The sequence below is a fragment of the Filicampus tigris genome, chromosome 2, assembly GCF_054856515.1.
Source record: "Filicampus tigris isolate MCC_2025a chromosome 2, RoL_Ftig_1.0, whole genome shotgun sequence".
NCBI classification, from domain to species: domain Eukaryota; kingdom Metazoa; phylum Chordata; class Actinopteri; order Syngnathiformes; family Syngnathidae; genus Filicampus; species Filicampus tigris.
Genome location: NC_141218.1, coordinates 22447536 through 22469853, shown reverse-complemented (window position 1 = coordinate 22469853; position 22318 = coordinate 22447536). Strand labels below are relative to the sequence as shown.

General features: G+C 40.7%; 1 protein-coding gene and 1 long non-coding RNA gene across 4 annotated transcripts in view; one reads left to right on the top strand and one right to left on the bottom strand.

Annotated features, from left to right (window-relative positions):
• spon2a (spondin 2a, extracellular matrix protein) overlaps positions 1-15601 on the bottom strand; it is a 28580-nt gene extending 12979 nt beyond the window's left edge. Inside the window, exons 1-2 of one of the 3 annotated variants that reach the window (XM_086022308.1) lie at positions 15481-15601; positions 6603-6688 (exon numbers count right to left, since the gene is read on the bottom strand). The gene's annotated coding sequence lies outside the window, so the exon portion shown is untranslated. Of the gene's footprint in view, positions 1-6602; positions 6689-8879; positions 9001-15461 lie in introns of those variants that run through there. The other 2 variants (XM_086022300.1, XM_086022290.1) reach the window with 2 other exon arrangements.
• LOC147151803 (uncharacterized) lies at positions 12855-17477 on the top strand. The gene is made up of 3 exons (XR_015084735.1): positions 12855-13302; positions 15683-15738; positions 17146-17477. It is a non-coding gene; the product is annotated as an uncharacterized LOC147151803 (long non-coding RNA).
• The last annotated feature ends 4841 nt before the right edge of the window (positions 17478-22318 follow it).

Genomic DNA, 22318 nt, shown 5'->3' with positions numbered 1-22318 from the left:
AGGAAGGGGCAGTATCCTTAGCATTATAAATAAAATGAATAAATAAATAAATACATAAATAGTGGAATAACCCAATTATTTGCATTGTTTTGACCCAATTTGTTGTGTTCATTTAACCCTTAAAGTTGGGTCAAAACTGAATAACCCAATTTTTTGGTTCAAATTGACCCAAGTCTGGGTCGGTTCTTTTTTTAACACAACAATTGGGTCAAATTTATCCCAAAAATAGTTATTTTTGACCCAACTGTTTTTAGAGTGTGTGATTGATGGAACCGTGGATTGTGCTCTTCACCAGAAAATCCTGAAGGAGAATGTTCGGCCATCAGTTCGTGACCTCAAGCTGAAGCACATTTGGGTTCTGCATCAGAACAATGATCCAAAGCATACCAGTAAGTCAACTTTTGAAAAAAAAAAAAAAAAAAAAAGGTTTGGAGTGGCCTAGTCAAAGTCCGGACTTCAATTGGATTGAAATGCTGTTGCAGAACCTCAAAAAGGCCTTAAAAACCCTCCAGCGTTGCTGAATTAAAACAGGAAAGAGTGGGCCAAAATATCGCCACAGAGATGCAAAAGACTCATTCCGTTGTTGCAGCTGAAGGTGGTCCAACCAGTTATTAAGTTGAGGGGGCAAGTAGCTTTTCACACAGCCAAGTAGTTTGGAATAGGGTCCCCCCCGCCCATATAAATAGAATGACCATTTAAAAATTGCATTTCTATGTTTACTTGGGTTATCTTTTGGGTTTTCTGTGTTGTCGCTTGAACACAAATGTAAAAATGATGACATGTCTTAAAAGGTATATGTATAGACGGCACTGGTAGTGTTGCTGTTCATGCTGATGCCTTTTATGCGGACGCTGCTGGTTTGATTCCCATCCACTGTCGTTTCCAACCTAAACAAAAATGGGTGGGATGTTTCCTGAAGGGAATACGTCGTAAAAACTGTGCCAAACAAATCCTGTGTGACTTACTGTGGCAACCCCTGATGGGGGAAAGTCGCATAGCTAGAAAGGGGATCATTGTAGAAATACACCTCATCAAATTGTCATGCACACAAACAGATGATGTCATGGTGAACATTGAGGTAACCGATACGTGACAATCAATCGGAGGCTTGACAAAGAAAGCCCGCTATGAGCTCATAAAACACCTCATCCATCTTATCTAAGCTTTGTGAACCGATTGAACCGCTTTGCCTTTTTTAAAATTCCTCTAGTGCCCATGGTTGTGTGGGTGTGTGGGTGTGTGTGGGTGTGCGTGTGCGTGTGTGCGCGCCTACACTGGTGCTAAAGCCATACCAAAATAAGACAACATGGATAACATCCCTAATGATAGACTCAAATCCAGTCTGCTGTGCTGCTCTACTGACCTCAGCGACTGACCATGCGCTGGCCGCCAAGTCTGACTCATACTGACTTACTTCAATAAGCGGAGCAGCAAAGCGGAACGTGTCTTTGATGTTTGAATATTTGGGCAACTCATCCACTCATTATGTGTAAACCATACAAAATGCAATCACTGCTCTTGTCTTATTTTTATGCACCTGCAGCAGTACTAATTCCCTCAGCAGAACATTCTGACCTGATTGCTTTTTGTCTATCATGTAAAAAAGTTGGGTGAACTCAAAAATTCAAGGCAACTCCGACATGTTAAGTCGGCCAATTCAAATAAACGTTTTAAGTTTTGCTTTTGTGAAAGCTAGCGTTCTTGAATTCCACATCCAAGAAATGAACGTTTGCAGAATTTTTGTCCCTTGCATTGATCCCCAACTTTAAGATATAAGTAAAAACAACTGGGAAAATTGTTTTGGAACAAGCACTTGCTTTGTTGTGTAAACTAACATTGTTGCCATAACTGCCAATAATTTAGACTTTAAAGTTCTTACCATTTAAATTACTGTGTTAGGCCAAATTATATAAGTTGTTGTTTTCACAGCGTTTTGAATCATCTAGTGTTGTGCAGCTGTCATGAGATCAGCTTCATTCATCTCACTCATCCTCCTTTCTCTACCTAAACCACCATCTTATTTTTTGCTTCATTCATCCCACAATCCCTGTCTCAACATTCTTTCAACCTTTACCCATCCTTTGATCACCCATCCATCCGTTTCTTTTCTCCCATTAATCATTCACCACCTTACTTTCTAATTACTTACTGTCTAATTCATCCCTTCTTCCCCCATTATCAATCCATCTTCCAACTCTCTTCCTTCATTCTTGCCACTTTCTCAGTTTCTCCGAACATCCATCTCAACATCTCATTTTCTCCCTTCACTTATTTTTTCCATCATTCATTCTCCCAATATTCGCTCCATCATCATTCATTCGTCCGAGGTCTTCCTCCTATATATTTTTTTCATTCCACCATTTTCCATTCTCTCCTGCTTCTTCCCTCGGAGTCACCCATCATGCTCCATTCTCCCTCCTTCAACCCGAGCGTCATCCCACCATCCCATTCCTCCAGGCCAACCTTCCTTCAGGTAATGTGATCACATGCATTTGCTGTATTATTAGCAGATGTTTTGAGGTTGCAAGTGTGCGCATGTGATGGAGAAACAGGAGAGTGACAGCCTTCGATGACCTGCTGTGCCGTTTCTGCGAGCTACTATACTATAACTAAACCTGGGAGCAGCTGCAGAATGCCCCCAGTTAAATTTGGTCAAGTCGACGAGCACACAAACAAGCTTGCGTGTCTGCACATTGTCCCCGAGGTCTATTTCAAGGGGTCAGATTGTGTTACTCGACCCTCGGAGCTGCAAAACTACAAATCTTGACACTTTTTTTTTTTTCTTGAGCGCAGGCTTGCACGTCATGAGTGTTTTATCAATTGCCAGGCTCCACGAAGCGTGCATGGCGCAAGTCACGGTTTTGAGAGCCTGCTGTAAAAATGCTTGCAGGACGGAGATGCAAAAGAACAGTCGTGTCGTCTTGTCAGCGGCTGCATGTGGAGGAGAAACAGTGAAATGCTAAGTGTCAAAACTAAGTATATAAGGTCACTTTTGTGGAAATCATGACATAGCAACTTAAAACCGTTTTTAAGTTGATGTCTGATCATTTCTGCTCTCCATTGCTTCACTCTAAAAACAGTTGGGTTAAAAATGTTGCGGGCAGAAAAGGACCGATCCACTACTTGGATCAATTTGACCCAACTTTCTGGGTTGTTTTGCAGAAAACAATCCCAAAAAGTTGGGCTCTGTTGTACAAAATAACGCAAGACGGTAGGTCAAATCGACCCAATTAGTGGATCGGTCCGTTTTTGACCAAAAATTGTGTTTTGAACCCAACTGTTTTTAGAGTGTTGTAAGTGTACCTTGACTGCTGCTAATGGAATAAGGCGTCCAAGATTAATAATGAAAGGTTAATTGAGAAGAATGCTGTTATATTATTATTAGCTGTTATATTCTTATTATATTATTAAAGCCCCGTTCCCTTGTGATATTGCAGATTTTTAAAGTAGAAGTCAACCCAAACATGTTTTTTTCCAGATTATGTTCTATGCAGGCCCACTAGTTGAAATGTGGCATTCTGATTAATATTGCATTTGCGGGATAAAAGTTAAGCAGCAAAATGCACCTACTTTTAGCCATCTTGGGGGGCAGCCATTTTGTCACTTCTGTCGACTGAAGATGACATCGAAGTTGCTCAGGGCTCAGGTAACGACCAATCATGGCTTCAGTAAACAGGTGAGCCGTGATTGGTCGTTATCTGAGCCCTGAGCAACTTCGATGTCATCTTCAGTCGTCAGAAGTGACAGAATGGCAGCCCACTGAGCTAGCTAAAAACGGGTGGATTTCTCATATTCCACAAACGCAATATTAATCGATGCTGTGTTTGGACTAGTGGGCCTGCATAGAACATATTCTGGAAAAAAAAATGTTTGGGTTGACTTCCACTTCAAACGACTTTTTCAGGGGTTTTTACAGTATACTTTACAGGCTTCGAGCTGCATGCCTGAGTATTACTGTGTTGCGCTGCACCACTGAGGTCTACTGGATGAGATGCAAGGTACGTGTTTCTACTCTGTGTGAGTCAAAGTAGCGGTTGTTTGAAAGTGTGTAGCCTACACGTAATTAGTGTAACTTGTATGCTAATTTTCATTAGCTCATCTATGACATTTCCCGTTCCATGTTAGCATTAAGCTAATGGACTTTCGTTTCACAATATTGAATTCTCTTTTGTTTTGTCAGTTTTACAGTAAATCTCAACTGGGGATGACAGATGAATAGTTTGATGCAAGCACATTTTTTTTGATGTGCAAGTGAGAGCGTCTTCTTTTTTTGGTTTTCTCCCTCCGATTCCGGGATGTTATGCCACTCTGTTAGGCCACACAGTTACAAGAACAGCCCGCCTTCAGTGAGTTCTCTGGAAAAAGAAAGACAGCTCACTGCAGGATTTTAGGCATTCTGAATGATTTACTCATTTCCAATTGTTTATATTATTTCCATAATATTATGACTGTGAAACCATCCAAATGTTTAATCTCCTCATATTATTACATATGCACAACAATTGATGGATAACTAGTTTTGAACTCAGACTTCAAGGATAATAGTTTGTTCAGCTATTGTTCAAGTTACTGTAAAAAAGGGACTTGATGATAAAAATCATTTGCAATATCTCTATGCTATAATTTATACATATAACATTTAGAAATTTTGGTGGAGATTTTAGCAAGAATCATCGAAGTTGTCACACGACCTGCTTCCAGATCAGGCTGGATTTGGCCCCCCAGACCTTGCGTTTGACACCTGTGCTATTTATGTATTTTTACATAATGGACTTTATTGGGCAAATGAAAACTAGTTTTCTAGCCCTACTTGCCATCAATTATTAGAGCCCAATTGATGAATGGATCCGCCTCTTTTAATCAGCAGATATTAGCTCTTTTAAAATCTGCCAATTTTTTCCCCAAACATTCACCCTACGCACACGCACACACATGCACGCATGCCCCCCCCCCCCACACACACACACACACGCACACAAAATTTAAAAAATGAGCAGATTTCTGCCAATTTCAGAACCAAAATCAGTAACTTTTGTCCCTTAAAGTGAACGTTTCGCTCTGTTGTAAAGCGAAAAAAATAGTGAGGGCTCTATTTTCATGGCCAGCACAAATCATCATTTTCATTTCTTGTAGTATTTTCGTTGGTGCACACAGTTAGAAACGGGCATTTGCGCCAATGTGGGAGTGAACACAGCCGACTTGCTTCCCGGCCAATGAGGTGGCTCTTCTCATTTCCTTTAAATTCAGTGCAGGAGAGGTGTGCGGTCTACATGGCCGAGGCATGGACTGACTCGCTGAAGTCCATGCAGGAGAGAGACACATGTAAAGTAAGTTTCAGCTGGTCTAAAATAGGGCTGCACGATATTGGAAAAACATGCGATATGCGATACGGATATTGACTATAGAGATATTGATATTATTGCGATATTTAACATGTACATAAAGAAATGACATTTTTATTATCTAATGAAAGAAGTATATATTTGTTTTCATGCGGCAAAATGAGCAAACTCAATGTGTTCTTAATTAATTGTAATTCCCCTAGAAAATGTCCAACTATTGGGTGGCAATGCACATTTAAGTCTGCATCTGTCTGGTCAAATTCCATACATTTCCATAAGAAACTTATTGCATGTCTTTGGGATATGCATATTGCATGGGCCAATATCACAATATCGATATTTTTTCCATATATTGTGCAGCCGTAGTCTAAAGTTTAGTTTACTTTCAGCCACCAAATTGTCAGGTGCTCCGTGGGCATCTTGGGTGGATTGCACCCGGACGCAAATGAAGATGTGCCAATTGTTTAAATTCTGCCAAATATCAGAATTGGCATGGTCCTCAAAAAAATCCATGTCAGTCAGTCCTTATCAATTACATCATTACTGTTTTGCATACTTCCAACGTTCCCGGATCAACGTCAGCTGGTTGACCATAATAAATATTGATCCAATAAATTCAATGCAAAGTTTTAAAGTGAATGTATTTTACGAAATGAATATAAACAGAGCACTTTGTCCAGTCGTTTGGTGATGTGTTGCTTTGTCTTTGTGCCATAAATCACACAATAGCCTGTGGACGGAAGATCATTTGTTTTGAATTGGCGCGATGGCTGATACATTGCTTCGCTGCTGACCATCAGTTATTCACTACTTTTCCACGATGCATTGTGGGGTACATTAAGGACACTAAATAGGGGATACTACACCTTCGAACAGCACTTATAGGGCAATATAAAGTGGATTGGAAGCGAGCAGCATCTCATCTTGTATTTTCTAGCTTGTTTTCCACTTTCTCTTCTCTGTCCTCCTGCTTTTAGTCGCTTTAGTCCGATCGCTCAGCTGTGAGAGTTGGGCTGAACTCGGCTTGGCCACACACTTTGCCATATTTGTATGAGAGGAAGTATTAATAGGCTTTTCCTTAAGAGCTGAGAAACTGCTGCAAGCCTACATCTTTAGTCACAACATTATTCATCCAGCCATTTTAACAAATATGAGTACCGGAAGTACAAAGAAAAGTAAACACAGTGGACGTCACTGAGAAAAGGGTCCATTGCTTGTTTTAGTTTCAGACAGTGAGGAGTACAACAAACAAGTTCTGACCTGGATTTTCAGCAGCGCGGGTTAATGAAAGTTCACCACCTGGGCTCAGAGGTTTTCCTTAACAGCCACTGTCCCGTCCGTCTGTTCTGTGTTGAGGATGGAAAAGGAGGTCAGTGCTGTCAGGCTGTTTTTCCTCGTCAATCACAAACACGTCTACGAAAGAAATACACTCCCCGCAAATCCTTACGCACAAAATCGTCTTTGCAATTTGTCCTTTTCGAGAGCAAAAGGAAAGTCTGTTCAGGCAATCAGAGCATGTCACGTGACCTCTGCGGCAATAACAAACACCAAATGACCACATTCGAAACGATGAGACTGGGGGTGTCTTTTGAGCTCGCCTCTGAACCTGTCACACTCGAACACACTTAAAAGACATTTCATGAATTTCCGCACTGTGAACTCTGTCGGTCAACACAGACATGACATAGACTGATGACTGCTGCTGAAAATATATACACCACACAGTCCTGAATGTATTTAGGGGTACGTTTATTTGGATTTCACACTTGCACACATTAAAAGACGATCAATGCATATGCACGGACGCGTGAAGTGATTTTTGGGCTCTTTCTGCCCAGACAGAAGACATAATAAAAGCAGGGGATGTGGCGTGGTGCCAAACGTGCCGCCACATGGGCACCCCTCACTGTGTAATTACGGCAGAGTCATGCAGAGATAATATACACATTGACCTCAGCTCTTACACACAGGCAAGGAGTTATGCGCGCACAAGTGCACGCGTTTGCATACGGGCAAAGTCAGCTCAGATGTTGGGTTTTTTTTTACAAGAAGATGTCAGGAAGGTCATTCGCCGCGTTCCTCCTCAGATGTGCTCAAAGTTGGCGAGCACTGACATACGGAGAGAGATAAATACACTCAAGTCTGGAACTGAACTTGACTGTGTCTCATGCAGGCAGAGAAAGGGAAACAATGACAGAGTGGGCAAGAGTTCAGAGAGGAAAGCGAAAAGACTGCAGCAGCTCTTCAAAGCCTTCATTTCAAGCAAGCACATTTTGAGCAGAAGGAACTTGAAATAAATATACTGTTAAATTTGAATTGACACTTTTGGTCAGTATTCAAATTTTGTGTGAGAAATTTGTACGGAACCATATTTGGTAACATATATCGGAGTTCAAAATGGACCAACCACATCTCATTATCAGCCTAATAATATTAGGCAGTGGTAGCATGTGACTTCTCCCTGCCAATCACAACCAGCAACATCAACAAGCATAATGATGAAAAATTGGTTTGACAGTAAAAATGTCCAATTATTCTATGTTTTAAACAATTAAATATATCTACTTCTTTTTATACAGGAATGTATTATATGCATGTATGTATGTATGTGTATATATATCTATATATATATATATATATATATATATATATATATATATATAGATATATATACATCGAACATATATATATATATATATATATACATATACACATATATACATATATACATATATATAACACATATATACATATATACGTATATATACTGTATATACATATATACTGTATATACATATATATATACACATCAAACATATACACATATATATATACATACATACATATACACATACATACGTATACATACATACATATACACATATATATATATATATATTACATATACACTGCCACTATTTATTGCCTTTAAATAACAATATTCATTTATTTATTATAACAATATAAAAATAAGTTCAGCTGTTTTAGTGGGCTTTTCCTAACATTTTTGTTGTCACATCTTAAAGCGCTAGCCATGACTGCCAGAAAGCTATAATTGTTTTTTCCTGAAAAAAAGAAAGGTAAAAATAATCGTGTATTTGTATACATATGCATACCCTTAAAAGCGAGCGCATGTCAATTCATAAATGCATTAATATGAAAAATAATTGTCAAAATTTAAAAAAAAAAAAAAGAAGATTTTGCAATGTACCATTTACTTCAATAAGTAGGATTACTATTTTTGGTGCAGTGAAGTTTGGGAAAACATGACTTCAAACTTATGTGTCAAGGTATAAATTGCACAGTATGAATCAGCATACTGTAATATATGCTGATATTACAGTGAATTTCAACCAAAAATAAGCACAGCTATTCATGCAAGTTCTCTAAAGTGCAACATGAAAACTTCACATGAACTTGAGTGGAATTTCAAACGCAGCACCAGGTCTTTTCCCCCATTTGCATCCTTGCACGGAATGAAAGAAATGATCTCTGAACGGATAGAATGAATGGAGGCTTTATTGTCGCGTGTCTTACCTGTGCTGGTTCAAATCAATCAGCGGCTGAGTCACACTGCTGCCCTGCTCGCCAGTTCGAAACCTCTGCGAGGACGCAAGCTCCACGTGTCGCCTAAGCTGTCACTGGTTCAACCTTGTCAACCTTTACCGCTTTATCCCCTCTCTCCTCCCTTCCCTATCTCTCTCTCATCGTTGTCTCCCACTGCCGCCCACCCCCCTCTCTGGCTTTCTCCTCCCCCTCCTCTCCTTGTATGGGGAAGAGGTTAAAAGAGCCTTGCTCTTCTCCTCCACTGCGCACCTCCTTCATCTCAGCCCCCTTTTCTCTCTCTGCTGACAAGTTAATCAACAGCACATTGGACTCGCTGCTCTGCATTGTGTATTCATGCGCAGGTGTCGGGATTGCAAGCATATAAAGCAGGGGAAATTTGGAATCGAGTCAGCAGTTGTTTAGTGATTGGAGAAGAAACGCCCGAATGATGTGGCAGATCCAGCTGTGATGTCAGCTGAAGGGCTGCTTTTCCTCAGCTCGGTGTGTGCGTGTGCGTGTGCGCGCACGCGTGTGTCAGACGTTCCTACAGCTGCTACACACATGGTCAACTAGGGAGGTTTTAGTTACGGGCCGCCCCTCACTCATCACCATGTCAAAGCTCACACTAAATGAGGCTGGGTATGGAAATATTTCTATAAAATAGGTAAGGATATATTTGAAGGGGGGAGAAAAAAAAAAAAGCCTACGTTGATGATTAATGTCAATGAGCTCAGCGTACTACACTAATGAGAAACAGTACAAATACACAAGCGTGTCCATGCATGAGTGGACACACAAAATGCCTCACTATCTGAACTCTAAAATGACCCCGGGTATAAAATAGAGGGCATTTAGATCGTAATGATTACCTGGAACACTGTGGTCATTTACAGTACACACACACACGCACTAGACTGTGTGAATGAGGCAAGTGTCCAAACTCGTTCTCAGGTTGCTTCCTGTCGATGGCGTGCATACGTCACTGTCACACGGGCCAAGTCAGTGAAGCATTGCAAGGGAAACTCAAGCTAATCAATTAGTGCAATGCTTCAATGCCACAAACCTTCGAGACCTCTGGGCATAATGTAAAAATAGAGTGGAACCTCTGAGGTCAACAAAATCATTCCTGGATGCTGGGCTACCTCCTTTCAAAACAAATTGTCCGGTCGGAAATCATGGAAAATGGATGAATTTGTTCCAGGGTCAAATTGTCAAACTGATGAACCTTTAAGAGAGCGATTCCCATCCACTATTTCTTGAGAGATCACCAGGCTTTGTGCTGCTGGAAATGATCCAATTTCACTTAGTTAGTCTGAAAATTATTGGTTTACAACAAATAATGTACAGTTTTTGTTCATCTATCTATGTTATATCAAATGCTCTTCAACTAGACCTGGGAATCCATCATTATTTAAATATATACTATATACTTATATTTGTTAAATATTTGCCTTGGCTTCATAAAGGTTGGAAAAACTGTTTTTCTGCACTTCAGGGCGGCAGGTGATTGGGAGCCCTTCTCGACTGGCATTGGATGACAGGCAGCGAAGCAAGTGAAAATAAACTCTGGACACTATTTCAAACCGCAGTACTTTTCAGTCATTGGTTGAATCCACATCACATGGTTTATGGATGCTCTGTTGTCAACGGCGGTCTCCAATCCTGACATTGCCTTGCCTTAGCTTTTTTTAAGTGAACGTTTGGCAATTTTTGCCAGAATGTTGCCTGAAAAACCCTGCAGGACAATGCCCGGGGGCTGGAAGGTTAAACCCCACATTAATCAAATATTAATTTTCAGAGGTAAAACCTACCTCTAAACCTAATCCATTTTTTAAAATACCATCACTACTATCAACAGATGATATTTCATCTATTTTGTGTCAAAAAAGGCCTTTTTTTTTTTTTTTTTTACACCCCGGATTGGACGCCAGACAATCTCATCCCGCCCTGCATACTGCTAGGCCTAGAGTGAGTATGGACTTCGTTACCACGACGACTAGGACGAAGCTAGGGGTGGCTGCACTTAGAGCCCTTAGACTAAAAAAGCGAGCGCCAACTGCAAAGCACATACGAGTCCCCGCTACACAGTATGGATTCTGTTTTCCAGAGCTGGTCACCGTCCCTCCATCCCGAGTTTCCGTCCTGCATATTTAGTTGACCCACGTGTGTAACAATAGAAAGACACTTCCTAGTTCACATAAATTCAGGTGTATAAGGATCATTTTTGATATAATTTGATCAATAATGATCGAGACATACCCCACTGAATCCCTTTTTGAAAATCAATTAATTTTACTGATATGAGTGTTTGAATTATTGGCAGTTGTTTTCATTCAAGCTTTTTCTCAGAACCACAAACATTCAAAATCAAAAGTAATATTTTCAAACTTTTAAAGCCAACGTGGTTATTGTCATATGAGTTCCAAATGAAATGTCATTATTTGTAACATGTTATTATATTTTTGGTTATATACAGTTGTGCTCAGTAAACTTATGAGCACAACTGTTTATTTTCGGTGTGAGATTGAAATTGGGGGCGGCACGTGATTAGGTTAATTGGACCCTGTAAATTGCCCCTAGGTGTGAGTGTGGTTGTTTGTTAGTCTCTGTGTGCAGTGCGATTGGCTGGCAACCAATTCAGGGTGTCCCCCGCCTACTGCCCGAAGACAGCTGGGATAGGCTCCAGCACGCCCCGCGACACTTGTGAGCAGAAGCGGTTTTGATAATGGATGGATGTTTACATCCCCATTCACCACTAGTTGGCAGACAAACAGTTGCGCTCATAAATGGGCACACCTCACAAATTAATGGCATTATTTCCGAGATATGTATAATATGAATTTATTAAAGTGTCTGAAGCATCACATGTCTTAACAGTTATTTCATAAAGATAAGCATTTTCCATGCGACGAGAAGTGCATTTCAGTGAGCCACTACCATTTGTTCTGTAAATAAGGATTGCCTTTACTGCACTTTGAATAGTAGCGGTAAATTTTTCAAAATAGGACCAACTGTGACTGTTTCAGTTTGGGAGACATTTACTATACACATAAAAACCAAGTCAGCATCCCAAAAATTGCTAAATTAGATGTTTTTTTTTTTTTTTTTTTAATTGTGTATCATTTTTGATCGACTCATATGAAAATGACCCATAAGCATATTCTCCAAAGAAAAACTCAAGTTAATCCTTTGATGCTCACTGAACTGAGCAATTTTTGAGGCACATTTTTGTGAGCCTTTCCCGAATTGTACATCCATTGAGTCATTCAAATTTTAAGGTATAGCGGATTCCCATGGAGCGAATGAATAAGAATGAAAATATATTACATAATGAAAATAATATTATGGAAGAAAAGTATGAGAAGCTTGCGGGGTATAGAGAAAATGGCAAAAGGTCGCATTAATCTACACACACAAAAATGTCTGGCCATTTGTTATTATATTTTAAGAATGTTTTTGTATTTGGGTGAGCTTTTTAACCTTACCACAGCAGCAATTAGCTTTGTAAATATACAGTGAGTGAAATGAGCTTCTGGGCAAAGGATGAAGTCATGAACCCACATGTGCGATGCAATCTGAGCTCTGTTATGATAGCTGCTGTGGCCTCCTGTGTGCATGTTCGTGCGTGGCATGGCGAGATGGCAGCACAAAGTGGATACTTGGACGTACAGTATGTAGAATCTTTATTTTAACCCTTTCATGCAAAGTGGTCACTACAGTGGACAGCTATTTAAAAGTTGCTTTCGCCTAAATATATTCATATTTTAAATAATAACAGTAAATCATAATTAATGCATAAAAGGGTTAAACATATTTTTTTTAATTTAGATTAATTAATATAGGCGAAAGCAACTCTTAAATAGCTGTCCACTGTAGTGACCACTATGCATGAAAGGGTTAAAAAAAAAAAGGGAGGGGGGAGCTTTGACACTAAGATGGAGCAGACCTCGAATTATACATCTGGTTGGCACATATGGCACAGCAAGCGGGCTCTCAGTGGTATTTTAGCTTTTTACTTGCTCTTGCAATTAAATGTCAGCATTCAGTGAAAATACTGCCAAAGTAGCAATCAAGGGCCTCTGAATTTTCATTGCACTTATCTCGTTTGAGTATAAACAACCACGTAGCAGCAGCTTGGCTAGAAGCAGTAAACGTGGGTTAATGGGCAATGATGTCAATCTGAATCAAACCTTGTATTGATTCAATTTTTGCGCAGAATAATTTGTCAAATGATAGAGATTCCTGGCAGCAGGTTGGTTGAGCGGTTAGCATGTCTGCCTCGCAGTTGTGAGGTTTGCACCAACACCAGGTTTCTGGGTCCGTGACTTCGGCAGCTACACTGGATGAAGATCTGCCACTTTCAAGCCATAGCCGAACAACACTGTCTGGAACGCTATCATCTCAAAGTCAAAAGGCAAGCATGGCCGCACTGAGTTTGGTTGGATGCATCGATTAATTAACAGCATTAACTTCTGACAAGCAGCGCATACTTCATTGTTTGGTGAAGTTGTTGACACAGTTGCGGTAGATTATTTGTGTTTGGTCATGTGTCGACTGCTTGCACCCCATAAACGGACCAAGTTTGACAAGTGTAATTCAGTGGCTTGTTGAGGAAGCGCTGCCTCCATCAGGGAAAATATAATACATTTTGTCTTTGTGGGCGCTTGCATGCACGTCACAATTTGCACTTGCTTTTCTTTTTTTAAGACTCATGGCACAACATGCATCCACAATTCGCTTGAAAATATATTTATTTCCATTTAGGTTATGGACGTTAAAGGTCACATTACTGGTGGGAAAAGTTTGGAAGTGAACTTTATCACGAGAAACGTGAGTCACAACTAGTGTTGTTCCGATACCACTTTTGGGTCCCGATACCGATTCCGCTAGTATCGGTCGATGCCGATACTGTACCGATACCTCACCGTTTGAAAAAAGTCCAAAATAAGCGCAATTTGTTTTGTAATTCTAAAGAATTGCACTCACCTGGATGTAAAACGATTCATATTCAAATCATCACCTGCGAAGTATCTGTAGTAACGTATACACGCAAAATACATATGTTGAATAAGCAGCCTATTTTCATTGCTCTTCGTGCTTGTGAGAGTGAGACATGGATACATACTGTTTTCACATGAATGTACATTTGTAATAAAGCAAGGTGCAGCATTTGTACTTCTAAAATCTATTCAGTGATTCTAACCGACCCCCCAACGCGTGACGTCACATTTGTATGCTGCCAGAGGGGCAGGCGGTCAAGTGAGTGGGATAACAAAAGTCCGTTATGTGTTTCTAAAAATGGTTAACACCTGTGCTGTTTATGGTTGCTCTAATCGGTCAACTAGAGATTTTATTTTGTGATACCGGCAGTGATTCATATTAACCGGAGGCAAGAACGAAGTTGTTTGAAAGCAGACGCGCACAATGGCTGTCAAATCTTCAACGTGACCACTTAACACCATCACAGCATACAAGTTTATGATCTGATGACTTTATATCAGTTATTGTTTTATTTTTACTTTTCATTCAAGATTTACTTCGCACTGCTGTTCAACATTAATCTGTTAATTATATAGGTATACAAATTTCATATACGTTGATGGAACATTATAGAACATTTTGCTGAGCGATGTGTTGTAAACAAACTCGTCTCTTTGTTAGCAAGCTAGGGCGAGCTCGAAAAGCTGCGACGGGTCACAAAGACGAGTTTATCTGGACACAAACCATTTCATGAAAGACGTTTTACACTATTAAACTAGTGATCAATCTACTGTGTCAAACAAAAGCAACATACTTTGCTACGAGACAAAGATCCAGCCGACATGCCCCCAAAGTAATTGACTGCAGTCAAGCCAGCCGCAGTAGTAAACGCAGTCTCTTGATAGCATCAAAGTCCGCCCAAGCAACTGCCTCCAATGTGGCGATGTATGTCCTTATAGCAACACTTTTCACCAAACTAGACATCAGTAGACGGATGGCCAACAACGCTAATAATGGATAAGGTTTATCCTCGTATTTTCCTTCCGCATGCGGCTCTCAAATATGCGCGCTGCGTTCAAATAATGATACCAATATCGCTAACCGGGATCGGCGTTTTATTTGTTAGTACCGTCCGATCCGATACCAGCGTTTTAATACCAGTATCGGTATCGGAACAACACTAGAACAACGCAGTGGAAGAATACTGTACATGCCAAATGAGATGTGTGCGCTCACAATGGTCAGACTTCTGGAAGACCACCTTGGACTGATTGCCAATCAATGCAGGGCACATAAACAAGTACAACCATTCACACCTATGGACGATTAGTGTCTTCAGAGCATATGACCAATTAGGCAAACTCCATACAGATGTTGCAACACAGAGTCACACCACAATCTCTTAACTGTTAGGCAGATGGGTTCACCACTATACGTACCACTATGCGGGCCAAGTGAATACATTAAATCAGTCCATTCAAAGGTTTGGCAGCCAAAGTGGAAAAAACTGCAAAGCACACTCCATAACATGACTATTTCAGGTTAAGTCAAGTTAAGTGAACAAACGCAATTACAATTTTATAGATTACGTACTTGAAAAAGGTTGTGCTACCTCCATCGCCTGCCACAATAGGATGAGTGTTCCAAGAGGCATTTAGTGGAAAAACACCCTTATTCCCGGATGCAACGCTCCTCAGGGCATTCCATTCCCTTGAGTTTGTTGCAGTACGTCACTGTTATCATGTGGGGAAAACAGAGGTAAGATCTGAGCTTCGCAAATAATGCCCATTAATCTCATATGCTCATCATTTCAGTTAAAGAAAAAAATCTGCACTTACTGTTGACTGAAGACGTCATCACAAGGGCTCAGGTAACGACCGTCACGTTTCACCTGTTTTCTGGATTTGGCCAAGTGACGTGCACACACAGGCACGCACGACTTCCCGGTGCAGCCTAAAATTCGGAAAAAAAAAAAAAATTGAAATGTTCAAGTTGCACAAAATGGCAGGGGATGCTAAGACTGCACTAAGACTGAGAACTATATAGCACTGAATTGTGTATCTCTGGCAATGAACTGTTTTGCACCATTTTAGATTTCCTAATTTTTGGGGCAAGACTAAAACAATACGGTGTGGTGCACTTTTGTCTCCGCCGTGAGTTGCCACTCCTCCACTATATAAGAACTTGAATGCCTTCGTTTTTGTCAGCCGTTATGTGGCACAATTGTGATGTGCAGTTACAGTCCCCTCCAAAAGTAGTGGAACGGCAAGGACAATTCCTTTGTTTTTTTTTGTATGCTAAAGACGTTTGGGTTTCAGATCAAAAGATGCATCGGGCAAACGGTTAGAATTCCAGCTTTTATTTCATGGTATCTACATCTAGAAATGTTAAACAACTCAGAACAGAGCACAGTTTGTTTGATGCCACCACTTTTCAAGTGAGCAAAAGGAACAGACATTATTAGATTAACTTAAAGTGAATAGCATTTACTATTTACTTGCAATAACTGTATCATGCTAGCGACCCATTGACTTCAGCAGAGTGTCGCATTCTTCCATGGAAATGCTTTTCCAGGCCTTTACCGCAGCCTCTCTCAGTGTGTGTTTCGGGACGTTCTCCCTTCGGCCTCCTCTTCAGGAGGTAAAATGCATGCTCAGTTGGGTTAAGGTCTGCTGACTGACCTGGTCAGTCTAAGTAAGACCTTCCACTTTTTCCCCCTGATGAAATCCTTTTCTGTGTTGGCAGTATGTTCTGTGTCATTGGCTATGTTTGAATGGACAACGTTTCTTTAATCTGATCAGAATTCGGTTCAAAATTATGATTGGATGCATTGTTTTCATGGACACTGAAAATATTGATCCGATTAGAACTTGCATGCTCATGCATCACACTTTTGATTGGAAATTTTTTTTTTGACATGCGCAGATTGACCAAATATATTAATACTTATATAAATATAGGTAGTAGTAGTAGAAAAAGCCATAACTTCTGTGTCAACAAAACATCACTCCGTCCATTTCTACTTTAAACGTTAGCATTATTTTGCATATTTTTCCCATTTGCACTGTTACGTCGAATTAACACTTCCTAATGGAGTTGCAAATGTACCAGTTCAGTCTAGCCTTCTGACTCTTTTTGCTGATGTGAGGTTTGCGTGATAGTGTGGTATGGCATGTAAATGTTTTCATTCGATGTCTTTATTGATGATGTAACTCATGACGGTCGCAAAAGAATACATTCATAACTGAAGAAAAACATTTTGTCTGTCAATTTACAGGAAAACGCATCCAAACTGATTGGGAGAAGCTTCATTGGGCAACAAGATGATAAAACACACCACCAATGCCACAAAGGACTTGACCAGGGCAAAAAAAGTGGCAGGTCTTAGACAGGCGATGTCAAACACCGGACCATAACCCAATAGAGCAAGCATTTCATCTCCTGAAGATGAGACTGAAGGGAGAAAGCCCAGAAACAAACAAGAACTGAAAGAGGCTGCATTAAAGGCCTGGAAAAGCATTGATATAGTTATTCCAAGTATATAAGGGTTATGCCACCAAATAGTTAATTTTATTCACTTTAAGGTACTTTCCAGTACTTTTGCCCAATTCAAAAGTGGTTTCAAACAAAAGGTGTTGTATCCAGAGTTGTTTCACACATCAAGATGGAAATTCCATGAAATAAATGCTGGAATTCTGAATTTGTCTCATTTTCATCTTTCGATCTGAAACACAAATGTCTTCAGTATAAAACAAAAACAAAGGATGAGGCCTTGCCGTATATTGGCCTTGCCGTTCCAATGCATTTGGAGAGGACTGTGTATCAAGCTCTGACTACATGCCGGAAATACAACTTTTCTTTGGATAGTCTGGCCACATTTGAGCAGCCGTGTCGAAGTCCGGTGCTCGAGAGTCCCCATCCAGCCTGTTTTAGATGTCTCTCTCTTCCAGCAGACCTGATTCAAATGATCAGGATCGTTATCAGCCTTCTCGGAGCTTGCTGATGAGCTGATCATTTGAATCAGGTGTGTTGGAAGAGGGAAACATCGAAAGCAGGCCGGATAAGGGCTCTTGAGGACCGGACTTGGGCACATCTCCGCTTAAGAGTGTCTTGTTGTCACCCTTGAGTGCAGGCACGTCACGCAGAGAAAGGCGGAATAGCAAGGAGAGCAGGACTTTTTTTTCTTCCCCAGCCAACTTGCGGAAAGGAGCTTCATTGGATATTTTCCAGCCACCTGAGGCTTTTAGTAGATATACCAAGACTCTTTGTTTTGGTGTGTCTAATTTAGAAGACATTTATTTCCACGTTACAGGGACTAAGTGTTTTATTGTTTTTACATATGTATGTTTTGTCTGAAAGAAGCATTGCTTGCTTACACAGTTAATCTGTGGTAGACAGTTTAACCTTGAAGGTGCTGATCCAGAGGATTGCTGAGCCTTGGCAGAGGTCTGAGTGTCATTCTAGTTTCTAATGACTTCCCTATGCCGTCTATGAAACAGACAGTTTACACAGAACAGACTCGATAGGTTATACAGGCTGCTCTGTATTAATTTGTGACAGGGAAAATCAAGTTGCTGCAGACTGAAAGTGATGTAACAACTGTGTCATTCAGTAGCTGCTATCATTTTAAATTATTGAAAGTTAATGCATCCACTCAGCCTTGAAGCTGGTGGGACAATCCATCAAGTCTGTTAGGTCATCTAGCAAGAGACTAATGCATCACACAGCCAGTGTAAACACACTCGCGTGCACTCGCACTCTCTCGTGCGCACGCACACACATCCTGATCTGTCAAACTGCTCTTCTTCCTCCCAGTCTATTGGCGCTATATTCTGCATTAAACACTTCCAATAATAATACTATGTCAACCTTTGAACAGCATCAAGATGTTATTTTCCTTTAGTGACCCGACACCAGCACGAGGGCTGGAGGAGTTACGCAATCAGGATGACCCTTTTATTGGGCAGAAGGTACAGCAGTGAGCCGGCAGCCGCGTGCACGGGGCCGCGCTCCTATTTCAATGGTTTGGCAGGTTCTCACACCCGATCAAACCCGCTGGGCTTTCAGCGCCATAATTCCTCATCCCTTGTGGAAGTGCACAAATAAATACAGACGATCTGGCAGCCCAGCATAGCATCTGACAATATTTAATGTATTGCACCGATGCACACTCCCAAATTGGAGTTTTGGAAGTGATGAGGCAAAGTGCGTTTGAAATCGGTCTGAATCTGGCCTGTAAAAATACGCATGCCTCCGGGGCCGCCTTCTACTACCAAAACTTGTGTTCGCATGCTCTTAGGCAATTTGTCTCCCCTTGCCTTATAGAGATGATGTACTATTTACTGAGGTGGCAAAAATACTGTGTGGGAGTCTGGGAGACTCTGGTAAAAGTACAGTTATTCAACTCCCGTACTTAAGTAAAAGTTAAAAAGTGCAGACTTTGAAATAAAATTAGTAAGGCTAAAGTACCAAAGTATTTTTTTTTCTACTACTAATTCCATATGTACTTGGGCTCAACAATTGGGGGGTAATTTTTTTTCAGATTAAACCATTTTTTTTTAATGCTAGAGACTTGTGGTTTGTTTGCAGTGGACAACCGCATTGCATCTCCCCGGATAGATATTCTCAAGCATTATTGTTCGTATGTGGTTGGAATTTCATTTATAATTGCTTTATTTATTGAGGAAGTTTAAAAATGTGATAAAACACACTTTGGTCACCACTCCAACCCTCCAAAATGTAATAAATTCATCAAAGAGGAGATATAGTGAAACCTCAAAATTCATCCTAAAATTGTGTAACTCAATATGCCTCAAAAGATGTTAAAAATGCTGAGTACATCACTGGTTGTTTTTACATTTTACTGTATTATGAACAGCGGGTAATTTCTTCTAATTTGTCAATTGTTTTGTTTTGATATACTTTGGTTGGTTCACTTTACATGTCAGCTATTGCTGAAAACATTGCCTGTTCTGAAAGGTTTGATGATGCAGATTGCGTTGATTTCCATTATTTCCACTATAGGAAACAAAAACATTGTCCCAGAGCAGTGTTCAACTTTGGAGGCGCTATTATGATTGCACGACCCAGTGCAAAAACTGGCAACATTCCATTCCTCAAAATACTCTGCATTCAGCAAAATTACTTTTATCCCATGTCCCAAATAAAACTATTCATGTTCTGCATGCAAAAAATCATGGTGGGCTACAACGAAAAGTTCCTTTTTTCTAAGATAACTGCTGTACTGATACTGTAGTGGGCCTTTAGACAGAAGCTGCTGTTGTACTACTGCTATGAAAACTCATCTAGCAAATGTGGCGATTACTGTTATGAGCAAAGATTTTGATACCAATTTCAACTATTTAAAATGTTTGGGATGTTGATGCTTTGACTTGTTAGCTAGCTTGCATTAATCTGGGAGTAACATGTTGAGTACCTAACTAAAGTTGCTGGTTTTAACTCTTAGTAATTTGATTTTTTTTTTTTTTGTGTACGTGTGGGCAAACTGTAGCCTGAGGTATGTTCTCATCTAGTTTATTACTTGGGGTTAGGGTATATTCTCGGCTTGTCTAGTTGATTCTCCAGAGGGCTGTAAACTTTAGCCGCAAGATAGGAAGGGGATTGTTTATTTGGAACGCTTACAAGACAAACACATCAACTAAATACATAAAAGTGTCATTTTGGCCATTGTTTTACATGACATTATTTATCAACTTAAACTAAAATTAAACAGGCCACAAAAGTGAATTCCCAAGTATGAGAAAATAGCGCGCAGATGCATGTTAAAGTCCCTGAAAAGTGAAAATAAATGTATTCTAAATTTGACACATCACACTACAAGAACGTTGTAAACACCCTTGGCAGATATTAATAATTTAAAAAATGGCGCTAAAAAAGTATCTAAATTGAGGCTTCCAAACTATGAAAAATAAAGCCGTTCTTACCGCTCTTGAATGCTGAAACCACGCCCCTCTTTCAATCACATACCACATAATCACATTGGCGCTGTAAAGCGCTCACACCAGCCCAAAGCCCTCGTCTACATGCTTGCTATCAAGTCAGACGTTCAAAAAACAACAAAAGAGCCTCTCCTGGAACCTCCGCCTCTCTCACTGTGGCGTGCATGCACTCATAGCCAACAACGAGGCACTCTCAAACGGCTTCACCTGCACAAAGCCCTGGTCCACAGGGTGGCTTTCAAGTGGGCCTCCCCCTCCCCTAATTTTCCCCTACTGGCGCTTCCACCATTTTCACTTGGGCATGCGTACACTCCTGACCAACAACAAGGCGCTCTAAAGTGGTCACACCAGTGCAGAGCCCAGTCCACATACTGTCAAGCAGCCATTTACTCCCCATCTCAGCAGCACTTCCACCTTATTCGCCATGATGTGGGCGAACCTCACGGCCAACAACAAGGTGCTCCCAAGCAGTCACGCTAGTGTGAAAACCCTGTCAACACATTGTTGTATTTACCCCATCCTCTCTCTTCCACCTTTGTCAGGGTGATGTGTAAATACTCATGGCCGACAACGAGGCGCTCTAGTAAGTAAGATGCAATTTTGGGGTACTGACACAGCTAGCAGCTACCTAGCTAACTGCACGAGACATTTGCAATAAGCGCTGATGTGATCGTAGCAGCTGAAATCAATATACTGTATAGTAGGGGAGGGGTGACCCCTGCTGGATACCAAAGTGAGTCTTCGGGTGCAGTTTTAGCCACGCACCCCCAGCCCCCAAAAGGATCAAATTAAAAAAAATGTGTCCATTAACATGATTTATCAACGTCTTCATTCATATACACGCACTCAAAGGTTGCCGAGAGATTCTGTTAGCAGGACAAGTCGTTGGTTTTCCTCGAAAATGGCATTTCCAACTACTGCCCTCGCATGTAAAGTAGGCTGATATTGCAGCTTTTTTAGTCAGGTCTGTCATGTTGTGATTTCTGGGGAAAAAAAACCATTCCAACATTTACTAAGGTGTAAACTCACTGAGAGGCTTTGACTTTTTTTTTCCATAACAGAGATACGCTCAATCGACAACTGCTACTTTTAAGGGTGTCAAAACACGGCCAGCGGGCCACTCAAGGTGCCTCATGCGACTGGGTCGCTGGTTTTAGTGGTCTGTCACTTAAAAAAAGCAAGCCTCCAGTTATGTGCATGTGGCAGCAATTTTAGGCCTGATAATCCCCCACCCTGCTCTATCTAGCCTCTGGGTATAAACAGAAGCCCCTTTCCCGCGCACCCCGCTAAACCTTGCCTACTCATAAACTTGTGGTCGTCTTGGCACTGTAGCACCCTGCGCTGCCCAAGAAAAGAGCCGACCAACTGTGGTAAACAATTTTGTTTATAGAAAAAGCTCTGTAAACACAAGTCTGTGTCCTAAAGCAGCAAAGTGTAACCAGGGGGAAAAGACACTGGAAATCCCGTCTCAGACCGTTCGGATGAAAAGAG